Source organism: Suncus etruscus, chromosome 15, assembly GCF_024139225.1.
Source record: "Suncus etruscus isolate mSunEtr1 chromosome 15, mSunEtr1.pri.cur, whole genome shotgun sequence".
Classification (NCBI taxonomy): domain Eukaryota; kingdom Metazoa; phylum Chordata; class Mammalia; order Eulipotyphla; family Soricidae; genus Suncus; species Suncus etruscus.
In genome coordinates this window covers 88,179,710-88,198,398 of record NC_064862.1, presented here as the reverse complement: position 1 = coordinate 88,198,398, position 18,689 = coordinate 88,179,710, and positions in this window count along the sequence as shown.

Here is an 18,689-nt window from a genome sequence, read left to right as displayed (position 1 = left end):
CCCGCCCCCCGGGAGAGGGGGTTCAGCCCCGGCCCCCCGCGAGGTGGCGAGGGCCGCGGGGGGCGCAGAGGGGCCTCATGGCCAGCGCCCGCCGCCTCCTCCAGGCAGCGCCCCCTGCGCCGAGATTGCCCCCCTGCGCCCACCCTCCCGCCCCCCCAAAAAAAGAGGGACCGGCGCTCGCACCCGTCGCCGCCCCCCACCCCTCTTCTCCCAGCCGGGCCTGAGCCGAGCGAAGACCCGGCCCGGAGCCAGGCTGCGCGGAACGGAGGGAGGAGCCCTTTGGGGTGGGCGGCCCCAGGCGGTGGCGTGGGGCTGGGGGTGGAAGTTGGGGGTGGGGGGCACCCCAGGAGCTGGGCCTCCTTTCCCCTGCCTGGGGGGGCCCTGCCTGGCTGCGCTCCCCCCACCCACACCGTCTCCATGTCCTGCCCCCAGGTTCCCCAGGATTGGGGGTGCCACAAAAACCTCTCCCTGCTTTTCCCAATCCTGAGGCGATTCTGATTCTGGGGGGGGGGGGCTCCGGGAGACTCACTGGGGAAACTGAGGCACGGGGACTGCGCCCCCGGTCGGGCCAAGGTCAGCCAGCGCCCTTAGAAGCTGGTTCACTCACTGGCTGCCAAGCCACGGGTTGGCCTGGGACGGCCTGGCATGAGGCCTACAGGGGTTCGACTCCCCCAGGCACCCCATAAGGTCTCTTGAACATCACAGGGTGCCCCTGAGCACCCCCAAATGGGGGGACCCGTGACACTGAAGGAACACAAGGTGATTTATTTTACGGGAACATTATTTTGTCCCATCGCCCACAATGGGGGTCCCTGAGGGTGGGGTGGAGCCCTGCACCCCAGTTTCCCTGCCTAAGGGGATCCTTGTGGCTTCCAGAACTGGGGTGACCCTGGCCAAGATCTGGCAATATCTCCCCCATTTCCCCCAGGCTGTGCCTATCCTTAGCCCTTTGGGAATACATCAGACACCCCCTAAGTGCCACACGCCCAGAGATGCTCAGGGCCTACTCCCAGCTCTGTGCTCAAGAGATTTCTCCCTGCAAGCCAAGCCCCCTCCCCGATATGGCTCTGGGTCCCCCCCATAAACGCCTTACCATTGCCATTTTGGCTGTGGCGCTGTTTGCAGCCCTACTGTGTGTCTACAGCCTTATCTATCGCACAGACGGGCAGAGAGAGGGCAAGAAGCTCATCTGAGGTCCACAGCACTTCGGACCTGCCCAGGGTTTGGTGCTGGAACCCCAATAATGTAGCAGGGACCGTGGGGCCGGGCAGGCACGCTGCAGAGAGCCCCCAGTTTTCTGTGGAGATGGGACTCAGGGCCTGCCGGCTCCAGAGCTGCCCAGAGGCCGGACCCACAGCGACCACAAGCCTCCGCCGCTGCAGCCGAGCCTTCCTGCCTGTGGCCTGGCTTCCACCCACTTTCCGGGGTGTGGGGTGTGGGGTGAACTGAGCTCTAGGAAAATGAGGTGACTCCTCACCCCCACGGACACCCACATCCTGAATCCTGCCAGCCTGGGGGGAACTAAGGCTGGCTGCAGCCCTGTGGGGTGCTTGGGGCCTAGTCCTTCCCCCTCCCATCTCCAGGCCCAGATGAGGGAGAGAGGGTTTGGGACACTCATACACAGCAGGTGGAAGGCCCCGAGTTGAACCCCCTATACCATATTGTGCCCAGAACAGTTTGGTTATTTTTTGAGGGGTTCACACCTGGCTGTGCTCAGGGCTGACTTCAGGGATCACTCCTGGTGGTGTTCAGGGAGGACCCTATGGGATGCCAGAGATCGAACCCGGGTTGGCTTTGTGCAAGTCAAAAAGACCCTCCCCGCTGTCCTATTGCTCCGGCCTCCAGTTTTTGTATTTCAGGCCCCTCCAGCGGTGCTCAGGGCTGACTCCTTGCTTTGTGCTCAGGGGTCACTCCTGGAGGGGTTCAGGGGGGGATCCAATCTGGGTCACCCTCCCTGCTGCACTGTCACTCCAGCCTCCAATAAAAAGATTCAACAGAGCTGAGGTCTCTGTGTCACCCCAAAAAAATCCAGCAGTGCCCCTGGAGAAAACTCAAAGGACGAGGAGATGTGGGGCCAGGGAGAAAGACCCCCAGATTTGAGGAATTTGAGGAAGCAAGTGGGGTTCAGGTTAGGAAGGGGCAGGCGGACTGGCAGGGGGAGGGACCAGCTGGCACAAAAGTCCTGGGGCAGCCCCACCCCCAGGGGCCAGCTCCCCGGCCTTGAATGGGGGGCTTTCATCCCTGGCAGGACTGGGGGGCCAAGGTCAGGCTGCGACTGAGCCATGACCTGGAGAAGGAGGGGGACAGGAAATTCTCTGCTGGCCCTTCGGGGTGCTCCAGGGAGGCTTAGGCAGGGGCAGGGCCACCCTGAGGTCACCAGCTCCCTGGGCCTCAGTTTCCCCTTTGGGGCCTGTGCAGGGCTGAGCTTCAGTTTCTGCAGCGCCCCGGGCGCGATCCAGGGCGGGTTTTGTGGGCGCCCGAGGCCGCCTGACACCTCCATCCACCCCCCTCCACGAGGCCTGGCTGCGGCTCCGGGTCCGAGGTGGGGGACTCGGGGTACCCAAGACCCCCCAAGAGGGTCTTGCACGACGAAGGGGAGCAGGGGTGGGAGGAAAAAGTCTGCGCCTGGAGCGGCTGGAACAAGCCATTCCTGCATCCCACCTCCTCCCCATCCCCAAGGTCCGCACATCTCTCTCTGTGCGGGTCTGGGGACCACTCGAACCCCCCTAAGCAGGTGGTTCCGAGGGTCCCACTAAGTCCTCTCACCCCCTGGGAGTGGCCTGGCCCTGCCTCAGTTTCCCCACCCACCCACGCGCTCTCCCTCCCCCCGGCCTGCGCAGCGCCAGGCTGGCTGGGTCAAGGCTCGGTCGGGCCCCAGGTCCCGGGATCGGGCCTGGGAATCCCCCGGGGGCTCGGCTGGGGCGGCTCCGATTGGCCCCGGTTGCCGGTGACGTCACAGACGCCCCCCAACCCTCCCAGAGGCACGTGGGGGCGGCCAAGCGGGGTGTCTCCCCCTCTCCCCAACCCCAGCCTAGCTGGCAGCTGCTCCGGGCGGGCGGGCGGACACGCTGGTCGGGGACAGATTTTTTTCCCCTTTCTCATCCCAAATCCTCCCTGCACCCCTCCTGCCCCCCAACTCTGCAGCTGCTGCAGCGACAGATGCCCCGGCTCAGCCTTCCAGCTGGTCCTTCCTCGGGTCTAACCGCCTAGCAGGAGTGGAGTGGGGGGGGGGTGAGTGTCTGTATAATGCAGTCCTGACCCCCCCCCAAACACACACTTCTGGGGGCTCCAGGGGGTGCAGCCTCCCACCCGCCCACCTACCCCCAGACACACAGATCCCCAAATATTGGAAACCTTCAGGGAGGATTTCGGTGGGGGGTAAAAAATAAAAAATAAACCATAGCAGAGAGGGTGACTGGCTTTCTAAAAGCCACACCGCACCTGGATGGACTCTTCTGCCCAGGTTAAAGTGGAAGCTGCCATTCCTAGTTTTGTTTGTTGGGGGGGGGTCACACACCCGGAGGTTGCTCAGGGCTGACTGGCTCCTGGCTCTGTGCTCAAGAAGGGAGCACCCCTCCAGGCCAGGTTCTCAGGGGGACCCTTTACACCACCAGAGGTATAACCAGGATTGGCCCCAGACCTTTCCCCCACTTTAACTTTTTGTTTGTTTGTTTGTTTGTTTTGTTTTTGGGCCACACCCGGCGTTGCTCAGGGGTCACTCCTGGTTGTCTGCTCAGAAATAGCTCCTGGCAGGCACGGGGGACCATATGGGACACCGAGATTCGAACCAACCACCTTAGGTCCTGGATCGGCTCCTTGCAAGGCAAACACCGCTGTGCTATCTCACCGGGCCCCCACTTTAACTTTTAAATTAATCAATATAATAATTACAACACAGCCTGAACAGCCTCAGGCTTCTAGACCAAAACTGCTGTCACCCCATTTACAGACTGCTGCCCTGAGCGCCCCAAAACCTCTCCCCCAAATCCTTTCCTTGTTGTCCTTTCTCCAAGCTGGGCCGGGCAGTGCTCAGTGCTGGCTCCTGGCTCCGTGCTCAGCACTTGCTTCTGCTGGTGCTCGTGCATCCTTGGCCCTGAGCCTCCTGCCTGCCCGCCGTGTGTGTGCTCAGCCCTTTGAGCTGCCTCCTCCACCCACGTCTGCTTCCCTTTCCTCTGGACCCATCTGGTTCCTTCATCTTTGAAGCCATCTTTGTGTAGGGTGGAGGGGTGAGCTGCCTGTCCCCAGAGGCAATCAAGGCGGAGGTGGGAGAGGGAGATGCTCTCTTCCTAGCTCGGGGCAGGTTGTTTCAAGAGCTGCCCAGGGAGGGAAAAACTCAGCAGGGAAAATGCTGGCCTTGCATGTGGACATCCCTGATGCTGCAAAAATAAAATAAAATAGGGGCCAGAGAGATAGCATGGAGGTAAGGTGTTTGCCTTGAATGCAGAAGGTCGGTGGTTCGAATCCCGGCATCCCATATGGTCTCCCATGCCTGCCAGGAGCAATTTCTGAGCATAGAGCCAGGAGGAACCCCTGAGCGCTGCTGGGTATGACCCAAAACCAAAAAAATAATAAAATAAAATAAAATAAAAAAATCCCAGAACTTTGGTCCATGTCCCGATGCCCATGCTTGCCATGCTGTTCTCTCTCTCTCTCTCTCTTTCTCTTTCTCTCTCTCTCTCTCTCTCTCTCTCTCTCTCTCTCTCTCTCTCTCTCTCTCCCCCCCCCCAGTCTCTATTACACCCAGTGCCGCTCAAGGCTCTGTGCTCAGGGGGATGCCTGAAGTCGAACCCAGGTTGGCCTGTGCAAGGCAAGTGACCTCCTCACTGTGCTGTCTCTTCAGTCCCTTGAAGTGAGAGAGACAGGGCTGGTACAATAGGACGGCAGGCAGGACACTGGCCTTGCACACACTGACCCAGTTCAATTCTCAACATCCCATAGGGACCCCTGAAGCACCGCCAGGAGGAGTCATTCATGAGCACAGAGCCAGGAGTCAGCCCCGAGCAGCGCCAGGTGTGGTTACCCCCACTTCCCCCCAAAAAAAAAGTCAAGGAAAAAGAATTTCATTTTCTTCCAACTTTGGATCATGCATGGTTCAAAGTCAACCTAACTGGAGGTGAAAATTTTGTCCCGGAGAAGTGAGACCCGCAGATCCATGGATAGACAGACAAATGGACAGATAGACAGATGGCCGGAAGCAGCTGTGTTCTGCTGGAACATTCTTTAGAGCCGGACGAGGAAGGACACTTGGGCCCTGCTACAACATGGGGGACTTGGAAGACAGACTCTGTGACATGAGCCAGACACAGCCAGATGCGTCCTGGGGGACCCCCACCCCAGAAGGTGCTTAGAAAAGCCTCTCCAAGAAGACAGGAAGTTGAGGAGGGGAGGGATGTTTCATGGAGGTGGGTCCCATGGGCGAGAACATTCTAGAAAGGAGGATGGGATGGCTGAACAGACTGTGAATGGCCTTCATGCTGCTACATGTGGCTGAAAAAGTGAATTTTTTTTTTTTTTGGTTTTTTTGGGCCACACCCGGTAACGCTCAGGGGTTACTCCTGACTATGTGCTCAGAAGTTGCTCCTGGCTTGGGGGACCATATGGGACACCGGGGGATCGAACCGCGGTCCGTCCAAGGCTAGCGCAGGCAAGGCAGGCACCTTACCTTTAGCGCCACCGCCCGGCCCCTGAAAAAGTAAATCTTAGGATTCAGAGCTAGAATAGGGCCATAGCACAGTGTGGAGGGCATATGTCTTGCACGCGGATGACCAGGGTTTGATCCCCGGCATCCCATAGGGTCCCTTGAGCACCACCAGGATTGGCCCACCTCCCCAAATAAAATATTTTAATCTTTTTTGGGGGGGTTGTGTCACACCAGAAGCACTCAGGGGTTACTCCTGGCTCTAAGCTCAGAAATCGCTCCTGGCAGGCTCAGGGGACCATATGGGATGCTGGGATTCGAACCATGAACCTTCTGATTGCAAGGCAAACGCCATACCTCCATGCTACCTCTCAGGCCCCGATTCTAATCTTTTTTTTTTTTTTTGGCCCAAATAAAATATTTTATTACAAACCAGCTTTATAAAATGAAAGAGAGGAGGCTGGAGAGAGCACAGCGGTAGGGAGTTTGCCTTGCATACAGCACTCCCAGGACAGACCCGGGTTCGATTCCTGGCATCCCACATGGTTCCCTGAGCCTGCCAGGAATTATTTCTGAGCGCAGAGCCAGGAGAAATTCTTGTGCACAGTCAGATGTGGCCCCAAACCCAAAAATAAATAAAAATAAAATAAAAGAGAGACAGTACAGTAATGCCGTTGCCTTGTATGTCCAGTTCAGTGACTGCTTACCTTCCCATGACTCTGAACACAGAGCCAGGAGTAATCCCTGAGCACCACTAGATGTGGCCCAAACTTCACCCCCCCCTTCACTCAAACCCAAAAATCCAGGGGCTGAAGAGATAATACAGTGGGGAGGGTGCCCCTTCCCTGAGCACTGCTAAGAGTGATGCCTGAGCACTCTGAGGTGTGAACCTCCCAAAAAAAACATAAAAAACTGAACCAGGGGCCGGCGAGGTGGCGCTAGAGGTAAGGTGTCTGCCTTGCAAGCGCTAGCCAAGGAAAGGACCCGGTGTCCCATATGGTCCCCCCCAAGCCAGGGGCAATTTCTGAGCGGGTAGCCAGGAGTAACCCCTGAGCATCTAACAGGTGTGGCCCGAAAAAACAAAACAAAACAAAACAAAAAACTGAACCAACCAACTAAACCAGCAACACCAATATGGGAGAGGTAGCTCAGGGGTTAGAGCGTCTTCTTGCCTCGCAAGCAATCTAGGCTGAGAACAAAATAGAGCTTGTGTCTGAGGTGTGGGTCCCCCCCCCCATGAAAGATTCCCAAGCCAATAGCACGGAGGATTACCTTCTGTGTACCTCAGCATTATAAAAATAGGAGAGAGAATGAAAGAGGGGAGAGGGAGGAGGGTGTGTGAATGAGCTCAGAGGCCAGCGAGTGGTTTCAAGTGACATGATGTCAGCTGTCCAGATGCCCGGGGCTCTCCTTGGGGACCAGCTCCACTTCCCTTCCGAGCCCTGAGCGAGCCCCAGGCGTGAGGAAGCCAAGCTAGGTGCTCCCAGCCCTCTTAGGAAACTGGTTTGGGGCCAGAGCTACAATCCAGTGTGTGTGTACTGGTGGGGAGACTCACCTTGCTTTGTATTGGCCACCTCTGGCATCCCCCCTGAACTCCCACTGTAAATGATTCCCGGAGCACAGAGCCAGGAGTCAGCCTGAGCACTGTAAATCAACACAAATGAGAAACCCACCCATTAGAGAGCCGTGAACCTTTTATGATTAAGCACAGTGCTTAGGACACAGGATAGGGAGGTCCAAGGTATTTATTGAGCACCTACTGTATGCTTGGCTTGTTTTTGTCTTGAATGACAGGTGAGAAGCAGAGACTGCCAGAGAAATAGATAGTGCAAGGGGTCAGGTGTATGACCTGCACCAGTGATTCAAACTTTCCCTGGGACCTCAGAAGGGTCCCGGAAACACCACCAGGGGTGGCCCTTGAGTGCCACAAGAAAACAAACAACAGCCCAGAAGAAATCAGTCCTGGGGCTTGGGAGACAAGATGGGGGAATGTCTCAATGTCTCAGCTTCACATTTGCTGCTGTTTCCATGCCTGGAGGGAGAAAAATGGTTTCAGCAATTGCACCTAGTGTCCCTTATTTGGGTCCTTTCTTTCTCCTGCTTTTATTTTTGGAGCAGTGAGTGAGGTGGGGAGGTTGATCAGAGGTGGAAGGCTGGCCCCAAAAACTGAGCTGAGTAAAAACTGCCAGTGCATGTAAGTGTCTACAGGGATCCAACTTGGGCCCTCAGGTTTGCAAGACACAACTAAATCTCAAGAGCCAGTCCTTGAGGGCCCTTCTCCTTGCCTGTTCCCTGAATCCCCCAAGCTTCCCCCTGAGGGGCTGAAAAAGCTCTTGAGTTTCTGCAGCAGCAAAGTCAATGGGGGAGGGACCAAAATAACCAACCCTTGATTTGCATAAACTTTGCATCTATTTGCATGTTAAAACAGGCACCCCAGAAATTAGAGGAATGAGAAACTTAGGGGTACCAGAGTAGGATCAAGGGAAGGGCACTTGCCTTACAGGCTGCCAGCCTGAGTTCCATTCTTGGCACCCTGTATAGTAGCCAAAAGCCCGCCAGAAGCGATTCCTGAGCATAGAGCCAGGAGTAACCCCTGAACAGCACTATGTGAAACCCCATCTGAATAACACACACACACACACACACACACACACACACACACACACACACACACACAGACACCAGAGCTTTGGAGAAATGTTTTGGCTACCAGGACAGCCCAGCTTGGGGAGCAAGACAGAGAGGAAGGGGAATCCAGGAAGGCCTTGCCTCCATTTTTCCCATCCTCCATGCAGGCCTAGCTTGTACCATGCCTCCAGGAAGTCCTCCAGGGGTTGCTGGGCCATGTCTGAACCACCTGTCCCTTCCAGCTTCCCTAACCAACCCTATGTTAGTGCACAAGGTCTGTCCTAGAGCAGGAATAACAGTTCCCAAGTTCAGGAATTTTGGTTTTGGGGCTACACCCAGCAGTAGTTGGGGCTTATTCCTAACTCTGTGCTCATGCAGCAACTCCTGGTGGGACTCAAGGGGACCCTATGGGGTGTCAGGGGTCAAACCTGAGTTGGGTGTGCAAGGCCAGAGCCCTTCCGGTGCTGTTAAGGTTCCAGCACTTTACCTCTCACTCTTTACATTTCAGGGCACCGCTGGGCGATACTCCCCAGGACTGAGGGAGATCAAGGCCTTCTCGGAGTGGGGGGGCTTTAGTCCTGTGCCCTGTTTCAGAGAGAAGCAATGGGGGGCCCAGGCTGGCATTTGCATCCCCCCCTGCCTGGCCTGCTGCTATATTTATAGATCCCTTTGAAGTCTCAATGTTGGAGCACTGACCTGGTTGTCGCCTCAGGAGAAGTTGGAATCTTCCCCAATTCCTGGAGCTGGGCGGGTGCAGGGCAGCCAGGAGGAGGCCAGGGGCTGCCTCAGTTTCCCAGTCTGCAAAATGGGCCATGCAGGATTCATTTCTTATTCTCCTTCTTCTTCTCCTCCTCTTCTTCTTCTTCTTCCTCTTCTTCCTCCTCCTCCTCCTCCTCGCCCCAGGCATTACATTTTCAATTCTATTTCAGTTTATTTATCAGTTTGTTGTTTTAATTTTTTTGTTTTGTTTTTTTGTTTTTGTTTTTGGGCCACACCCGGCGGTTCTCAGGGGTTACTCCTGGCTGTCTGCTCAGAAATAGCTCCTGGCAGGCACGGGGGACCATATGGGACACCGGGATTCGAACCAACCACCTTTGGTCCTGGATCAGCTGCTTGCAAGGCAAATGCCGCTGTGCTATCTCTCCGGGCCCGTTGTTTTAATTTTTTTCTGCTTGGGTCTCACCTAGTAATGCTGAGTGACCATGAAGCACTCAGGTGCAACCAAGAACCCCAACTTCAGCCTCCCCCTCACCTGAAGATTATTTTATTTTGGTTGGGGTGCACATACAGTAGTTCTCAGGAGCAACGCCTGTCTGAGTGCTGGGGTTCATTCCCCATGGCTTTGGGGGACTATGTGAGCTAGGATCAAGTCCAGGCTTTAGTCCTTGAATCCCCACCACCCACCCCCCACCCCCCACCCCACCCCCGCTCCTCGACTTCAGTCTCCACATCTTTCCTGTGGGTCATAGACAATGTTGCTGAGACTCAGTTTCTCTATTCTATTCAATGGGACCTAAATACTGTCCAGTGCAGGTCTGGTTTGTGTGGTAGGTTGTTTCCTTCAGGGATTATGGACTAGAAAGGTGGTTTTGGGAGCTGGAGTGACAGTACAGCAGGGAGGGCGCTTGCCTTGCTGACAGCCAACACAGGTTCAACTCTTGCTAACCATATGGTTACTGGAACCTGCCAAGAGTCAGCCCTGAGCATCATTGGAGAGAAGGAAGGAAGGAAGGAAGGAAGGAAGGAAGGAAGGAAGGAAGGAAGGAAGGAAGGAAGGAAGGAAGGAAGGAAGGAAGGAAGGAAGGAAGGAAGGAAGGAAGGAAGGAAGGAAGGAAGGAAGGAAGGAAGGAAGGAAGGAAGGAGGAAGGAGGAAGGAAGGAGGAAGGAAGGAAGGAAGAAAGGAAGGAAGGAAGGAAAGAAAAAGAGAGGGAGTGAGGGAAGGAGGAAGGGAGGGAGGGAAGAGAGAGAAGGAAGGAGGGAAGAGAGGGAAGGGAGGGAGGGAAGGAGGAAGGAAGGGAGGGAGGAAGGGAGGGAAGGAAGGAAGGGAGGGAAGAAAGGAAGGAAGAAGGAAGGAAGGAGGGATGGAGAGAGGGAGGGGGGAAGGAGGAAGGAAGGGAGTGTAGAATCAAATAATTAATAATTGAGAGGGAGGGAGGGAAGAAGGGAGGGAGGGAAGGAAGAGAGGGAAGGAAGGAGGGAGGGAACGAGGGAGGGAGGGGAGAGAGGGAGGGAAGGAAGGAAGGAAGGAAGGAAGGAAGGAAGGAAGGAAGGAAGGAAGGAAGGAAGGAAGGAAGGAAGGAAGGAAGGAAGGAAGGAAGGAAGGAAGGAAGGAAGGAAGAAGGAGAAAGAAAAGGTTAAGCAGAAGTGACCGGAGAGGGTGATTAACATTCTCAAGACCACACAGACAAATCAGTCTAGAAGACCAAGGAGTAACATGGACAACATGGAGTCTTTCCAGCACAAGCTGGGATCAGTGCCTAAGCTCTCTCTTTCTCCTCCAGGGTCACAAAGGACAATGTGGGCCTTCCCATGTCCCCGGCACCCCGGCTCCAGGTTAAGCCCCGGCAGCTGGACTCCTGCGTCCCTCAGTGCTCTGACCTCGCTGGGAATGAGGTACCGGGTGTTCCGGAACAAGGACTGCCGCTGACGGGCGGGCGCGAGTGCTCGACAGCTGGGCCGGGCTGGGGGGGGGTCAGGGGGGCTTCTTGGCCAGGAGAAAGGTCACTGGCTGCTCAGGCCAAGCCCGCCAGCTGCAGCCTCTCCTGTGCTCCAGGACTTTGCTCCAGGGTCACCCTCAGGAGTGTGTAGATATGGGGGTGGCGGCCAGTCCTGGCCTGGAGTTCAGGGGCTCTTGGGGTCAAGCTGGAAACCAGGAGGCCCCTACAACAGCCCTTCAGAGCTCCAGACCTTGAGCGTCTCCTGTCATTTTTTTGGGGTGGGGGATGAACACCCAGCAATACTCAGGAGTTCTTCCTGGCTCAGAAGTTACTCCTGGGACCAGAAACATAGCATGGAGGTAGGGCATTTGCCTTGCATGCAGAAGGACTGTGGTTCGAATCCCGGCATCCCATATGGTCCCCCATATGGGATGGTCAGATGCAAGGCAAATGCCATCCCTGCTCTGCTATTGCTCCAACTCTAAAACTCAGGAATAACCAGCAAGAATAGCATGAGGGGGACAGTCAGTGACTCCTGTCACTTCCCTTTCATTACTGTACACTCCACTGTCCTCAGCTCCTCTGGGGTTAGTGGCTGCTTCCTACAGGAAGCCTTCTAAGGGGCATCAGGTTTGCAGACAATGGCTCAACAGGAAGGACTGAGGAAGTGGATGAGAGAAGGAAGAGGTTGAGCTCATCTTAGCTCACATGGTTGCTCAGATTGATGGTTGGGGGACCGAGAGGCAAAACCAGAGAAGGGAGACTAGATTGTGTGTGTGTGTGTGTGTGTGTGTGTGTGTGTGTGTGTGTGTGTGTGTGTGTGTGTGTGTTTTGTGGGGTGGGAGTAGAGATTGAGTCACATCCCACAGTACTCAGGAGCTACTCCTGGCAGTGCTGAGGGTCCATTTTCCAGGGTCAGAACTAAACACAGGTTCCTACATTCAGGACAGTTGCCAACAGTATCTGTATATCCTCATCTTTCTATCCTGTCCGAGAAAGACAAGGCCCCCATGAAGAGAGTAGAAGTCTGTTGCAGATGAGGGAACCCTGGAGGCTTCATCGAGCTAAGGGACCAGACTTGTCCCCCTTTCAGAAGAAGGTCCCCCTCCCAGGGTCCGAAAGAAGGGCCAGGGTGCTCAGAATAGAGCCAGGGCTGAGATGGGGAAAGGAGACCTAGAGGGAAGGGGTCAAGAAGAAAGAGCTTGAAAAAGTGGGTGCTGGGGGAAGAGAGAGGGTGTCACAGAAAGGGACACATGCTTCAACTTTTCAGTGGGACCTGCAGTGGGGGTGGAGACAGATTCCCCTTTCTGCCTGGAGGCCCAGCACCCTGCAGTTACCCCATGTTCTCGAGCCTAGGAATGCTCCAACTCCACAACTGAACCCCAATTAAGCTGCCAAAACCCCCAATCATTCCAGATACGGAAACCCTGGGCGCCCCCCCCCCCCCCCCCCCGGTTCGCAACCATGTGCCTCTCAGAGGTTACTTCTGGCTCTATGCTCAGAAATTGCCCCTGGCAGGCATGGGGACCGTGTGGGATGCCGGGATTAGAACCACCATCCTTCTGCATGCAAGGCAAACGCCTTACCTCCATGCTATCTCTCTGGCCCCTCCAATTTTCTTAATAGCGTCAGTTCAATGGGATCACAGCAAATTGGATGGGAGGTTGCACAGAAGCCAGCACACTGGATGAACCCGAAGAGCAGCACAGAAGGCTTAACAAGCCAGCTAGAGACTTCAGTCGCAACAGTGCTCACAGATAGACTCTGGTTGACCTAAGTGTCCATACAGTCCAGGTGCCTTTGCATTGTACCAGACAACAGGAAGAAAATTTGTTTCTTCCTGCTAAAGTTAGGGGCAGGCTGGGGTGATGGCAGGGAAACTGGGACTTTGGTGAAGGGAAGGTCACACTGGAATGTTCAATGCCTGAAATAATTGTCTTAAGAACCACTTTGGGGGCCCGGAGAGATAGCACAGCGGTGTTTGCCTTGCAAGCAGCCAACCCAGAACCAAAGGTGGTTGGTTCGAATCCCGGTGTCCCATATGGTCCCCCGTGCCTGCCAGGAGCTATTTCTGAGCAGACAGCCAGGAGTAACTCCTGAGCACAGCCGGGTGTGACCCAAAAACCAAAAAAAAAAAAAAAAAAAAAAAAAAAAAGACCCACTTTGGGGCCCGGAGAGATAGCACAGCGGCGTTTGCCTTGCAAGCAGCCGATCCAGGACCTAAGGTGGTTGGTTCGAATCCCGGTGTCCCATATGGTCCCCTGTGCCTGCCAGGAGCTATTTCTGAGCAGACAGCCAGGAGTAACCCCTGAGCACTGCCAGGTGTGACCCAAAAAACCAAAAAAAAAAAAAAAAAAAAAAAAAAGAACCACTTTGTACGTAAGTCATTGTGGTATATATAATTAATAAAATTAATTAAATGAATGTTAAAAAAAGACATTAAGGGGGCCGAAGAGATAGCATGGAGGTAAGGCGTTTTGCCTTGCATGCAGAAGGTTGGTAGTTCAAATCCCAGCATCCCATATGGTTCCCCGAGCCTACCAGGAGTGATTTCTGTGTGTAGAGACAGGAGTAACCCCTGAGCATTGCCGAGTGTGACCCAAACCCCCCAAAAAAAATCCCGACATTGGAGGCAAGGAAATGTGCACGAGTGAAGGGATGAGTATTGGCTATTGTGTAGCTGAAATTCAACCATGAACAATTCTGCAACTATCTCTCAGTGATTCAAAATAAATTAAAGTAAAAATTTAAAAAACAGCGACCAGAGCGGTGGCGCAGGCAGTAGGGTGTCTGTCTTGCACGAGCTAACCTTTGACGGTACCGCAGTTTGATCCCCCTGGCTTCCCATATGGTCCCCCAAGCCAGGAGCAATTTCTGAGCTCAGAGCCAGGAGGAACCCCTGAGCATCACTTGGTGTGGCCCAAAACACAAAAAATAAATAAAAATAATAAAAGGGTCTCAGGGAGGGGCAGGGACAGCCAGGCTTAGTAAGGAGGAGATTGATCACAGATGAAGTTAAGGCCAAAAAACAAAACAAACAAACAAACAAACAAAAAAGGAAGGAGGACAGGCCCAGAGTCAGGGGTCTGAAAAGGGGAGGAGCATTGGAGGGATGGCTCTGGTGGGTGTGGTTTCGCTGGGCAGGCTAGGCTCTGCCTGTCCATCCTCCCCAGGCCAGATGGTCCCCTTCTTCCCCTGCTAAGCACAGGGACCCCCCAAAGTCAGCTGCATAGGTATTTATAGTCTAGAGGGTGCTTCTCACTTCCTGAAGGGCTTGAAGGTGTCCTGAAGCGGCGGAAGCCAACCCCACCTGTTCCCAGGCCCAGAGCCCAGGCCTCCCCCTTTGCAGAAACTTTCCCCTACCCAGAGGCCCCCAGAGAAATCCCAGGATCACCCCCTCCCTGCGTGCTACCCCAGCAGTCCAGTTCCCAGGCCCCTGAGCCCCCCGAGCCCCGCCTGTCCCCCTCCTCCCATAGCCTATGTATTGTTTCCCCATCTGGGGTCCTGACTGGGCGGGCAGGGGTCTCCAAGATGCCCCCCAGTCTCTGGGCAACGTTGGCACACATGAGCACCTTGGGCCCTGCCAGGCAGCCCTGAGGAGGGCCGGCCCCGAGGGGGTGGGTAGAGGGCACGAGGTGGCCCAGAAGGAGGCCCCAGGCTGGGGAAAGTTAGGCAGGAAAAAATTGCCAGCAATTCCTTTCCCAATCAGAAACTCTTCCCCCATCAGGCTAGCACCCCCCACATTTTCCCCAAGGCAGGTGTCCATTGAGGAATGCAGTTTCCTTATACCAACCCCCATCGGGAGCATATTCCTGGGGCGACAAAGGGAGGGAAATTGGGGTCCCCAGGGTGACTGCCAATTTGGGAGGGGGACACATCCCATAGACAGGGGGAGCAGAAAAAAATGGGGTGGTTTAGAGAGAGGAGCAGGGAATTCCAAGTGAGGCGTTCAGAAATCCAGGAAGCTCCCCAAAGTATGTGCAGTCCCCCAAACGGATGCAGCTAAATATACTTTTATTAGATAATAATGAGGATCATTATCCTAATGAGGGTTATTAACAGTTCCCGAGGCTTCTAGCAAATCTTGGTGGGTGGCAGAGTGCCAGCCCCTCCGGTGGGCACAGGCTGAGCAAATAGTGACCATGGGCAGCCAGGGGCCCCCCAGAGCCCAAGGGATGTCTGTTGGAGGGGTTCAGATTTCCATGACAGGGGCCAGAGCCATAGGACAGCAGGGAGGGTGCTGGCCTTGCACCTGACCAACCTGGGTTCCATTTCAGCACCCAGGAGGGTTCCCTGAGTGCATAGACAAGAATTAGGCCTGAGCACTACTGGGTGTGGCCCCCAACCCCCCCCTATTTTTCTTTGTGGTTTTTGGGCCACACCCGGTGACGCTCAGGGGTTACTCCTGGCTATGTGCTCAGAAATCACTCCTGGGGGCCGGTGAGGTGGCGCTAGAGGTAAGGTGTCTGCCTTGTAAGCGCTAGCCAAGGAAGGACCAAGGTTCTATCCCCCGGCATCCCATATGGTCCCCCCCAAGCCAGGGGCAATTTCTGAGCGCTTAGCTAAGAGTAACCCCTGAGCATCAAATGGGTGTGGCCCAAAAAACAAAAAAGAAGGAAGGAAGGAAGGAAGGAAGGAAGGAAGGAAGGAAGGAAGGAAGGAAGGAAGGAAGGAAGGAAGGAAAGAAAGAAAGAAAGAAAGAAAGAAAGAAAGAAAGAAAGAAAGAAAGAAAGAAAGAAAGAAAGAAAGAAAGAAAGAAAGAAAGAAAGAAAGAAAGAAAGAAAGAAAGAAAGAAAGAAAGAGAGAAAGAAAGAAAGAAAGAGAAAGAAAGAAAAAGAAAGAAAGAAAAAAGTAAGAAAGAAAGAAAGAAAGAAAGAGAAAGAAAAAAGAAAGAAAGAAAGAAAGAAAGAAAGAAAGAAAGAAAGAAAGAAAGAAAGAAAGAAAGAAAGAAAGAAAGAAAGAAAGAAAGAAAGAAAGAAAGAAAGAAAGAAAGAAAGGAGGGAGGGAGGGAGAGAGAGAAAGAAGAAAGGAAGGAAGGAAGGAAGAAAGAAAGAAAGAAAGAAAGAAAGAAAGAAAGAAAGAAAGAAAGAAAGAAAGAAAGAAAGAAAGAAAGAAAGAAAGAAAGAAAGAAAGAAAGAAAGAAAGAAAGGAGGGAGGGAGGGAGAGAGAGAAAGAAGGAAGGAAGGAAGGAAGGAAGGAAGGAAGGAAGGAAGGAAGGAAGGAAGAAAGAAAGAAAGAAAGAAAGAAAGAAAGAAAGAAAGAAAGAAAGAAAGAAAGAAGGAAAGAAAGAAAGAAAGAAAGAAAGAAAAGAAAGAAAGAAAGAAAGAAAGAAAGAAAGAAAGAAAGAAAGAAAGAAAGAAAGAAAGAAAGAAAGAAAGAAAGAAAGGAGGGAGGGAGGGAGGGAGGGGAGGGAGGAGGGGAGGGGAGGGAGGGAGGAAGGAAGGAAGGAAGGAAGGAAGGAAGGAAGGAAGGAAGGAAGGAAGGAAGGAAGGAAGGAAGGAAGGAAGGAAGGAAGGAAAGGAGAAAGAAAGAAATTGCTCCTGGCAGGCTTGGGGGACTATATGGGAGGCCGGGGATCAAATCCAGGTCTGTCCTGGATTGGCTCCATGCAAAGCAAACACCCTACTGCTATGCTTTCGCTCCAGCCCTTTTTTTTCTTTCTTCCTGCCCCTATTTTTTAAATGTATTTATTTATTTTATTTTCTTGGGTCACATCTGGCAGTGCTCAGTAGTTATTCCTGGCTCTGCACTCACTCAGAAATCACTCCTGGCAGTGCTCAGAGGACCCTATGGAATGCCAGGGATTGAACCCAGGTAGGCCACGTGCAAAGTAAACGCTCTCCCTGCTCTGCTATAGCTCCAATAACCCCCCAAAGATTTTAATATCACTTTTTTTGGTTGGTGGGGATTGAGGGATGCCAAGAATGGAATCCAGGGGCCTCACCCTACAAAATCTACCTTGTGGGGCTGGGGTGGTGGTACAGCGGGGAGAGCACTTGCCTTCCATACTGCCAACTTGGATTCGATCCCTGGCATCCCATAAGGTCCCCAGAGTCATGCCAGGTGTGATCCCTTAGTGCAGAGCCAGGCGTTAGCCATGAGTACGCTGGGTGTAGCCCCCAAACAAAACAAACCTCCCCTCATGAATAATAAACTCTTTAGACCCTCAAGGAGGCTGTAACCTTCAGCATTTTCCAAATTTATTTATTTTTGGTTTGGGAGTCACACCCAGTGGCTCTCAAGGCTTACTCCTGACTCTGCACTCAGAAGTCACTCCCGGCAGGCTTGGGGGAGCCTACAGGATGCTGGGGATTGAACCCTGGTTGATCATGTGCAAGATAAATACCCTCCCAGTTGTACTATTGCTTTGGCCTTGCATTTTCCAAATATTAACTTGAAAACATTATGAATGAAATATTCATTCTCCTAGAAATTCCCCGGGGAAGGCGGGCACAGTAATTACCCATTGTACAGATGGAATGACTGAGGCCAGAATTCCCGACCAAGCACCTCCCCACGATCTTCCACATACTTGTAGCTTATGTGTGGTACATGTGTGTGTGTCCCTGATTCCATGAGTATCTCAGGGGTCCTTGGAGTGACCCTGTAGATAGAGGTAAAAGACACAGGGGGCACCGGGGCCCTGGGCCTCTAGACCAGGAGCTGTAGCAGTGCCTGGGAGGGTGGGCAGGTGGGCAGTTGGCCTGGGCTCCGCTTCCTGGAGCCAGCTTCCTCCCGCTGATGGTGGCCTGGCAGCTACCCAGCTGCCAGCCCAGGAACTTGAGTCCCCTCTTGGGAAAATGGGCGATCAATTTGGATTGGCAGCGCCCTCCTAAGTAAAAGGCCTCTTTAATGACAGAGCCGAAGGAATTGTGGCAAGCAGCAGGTGTGGGGACGGGGCCAGGCTGGGCTGGGACCTGGGGCAGGGCTTGGGGGCACCGGACTGTGGACCCCTGAGGCCCCCACCCAAGGGCAGATATGAGGCCAGAGCCCAGAATGGCTCTGAAGAGAGCAACCGTCAATGCATGGAAGCAAGAAGCATGTAGAGTGTGTGTGTGTGTGTGTGTGTGTGTGTGTGTGTGTGTGTGTGTGTGTGTGTAGTGAGGACCCTGCGAGGACACCAGGGAGGGTTCCTGGAAGAGAGGGCATAAAGGCTATATAGCTATGAGGGATTACCAGAAAAATAGGAGGAAACAGGAGGTGAGTGCTGGAGAGAGGTTGTTCCCTGAGTCCTGGTTGTCTGAAACATCTGAATCATTGTAGGGGAGTAAAAGGAGTGCTCTTTCATAGGGATCCACTCCCAGAGGCCCCCAAACTATGGCCGAATTACCGGCAAAGGGGGACGCTGATTGGTGAACATTTCAAAGAAGGGAGAGTGGAGGGGTAGGAGAGAGGGTAAGCTGGGGACTTCATAAGTGGCTCAGCATGGCACAAGGTCCCTGTGGCACCACCAGGAGTGACCCCTAGCATTCACCCCACACCCCACATCAAAACACCAAAATTCCAGAAAAAAAAAAAGAGAGAAGAGATTGGGGGGGCCAGATAGTTCAGTGCATAGCATGCTTGACTTGCATTGAGCAGACCTACATCCAATCCCTGGCACCATGTGGGGGTCCCCTGGATCCTGGTAGGAGTGAACCCTGAGCACAGAGCTGGAGTCAGCCCTGACCACCACCAACAGGGGTGGCCCCAAGACATGGAAGCAAACAGACATTGAATAATGGGGTGAGCTGTGGCAGAGCCCCAAGCCCTGGAGCCGTGCCCCA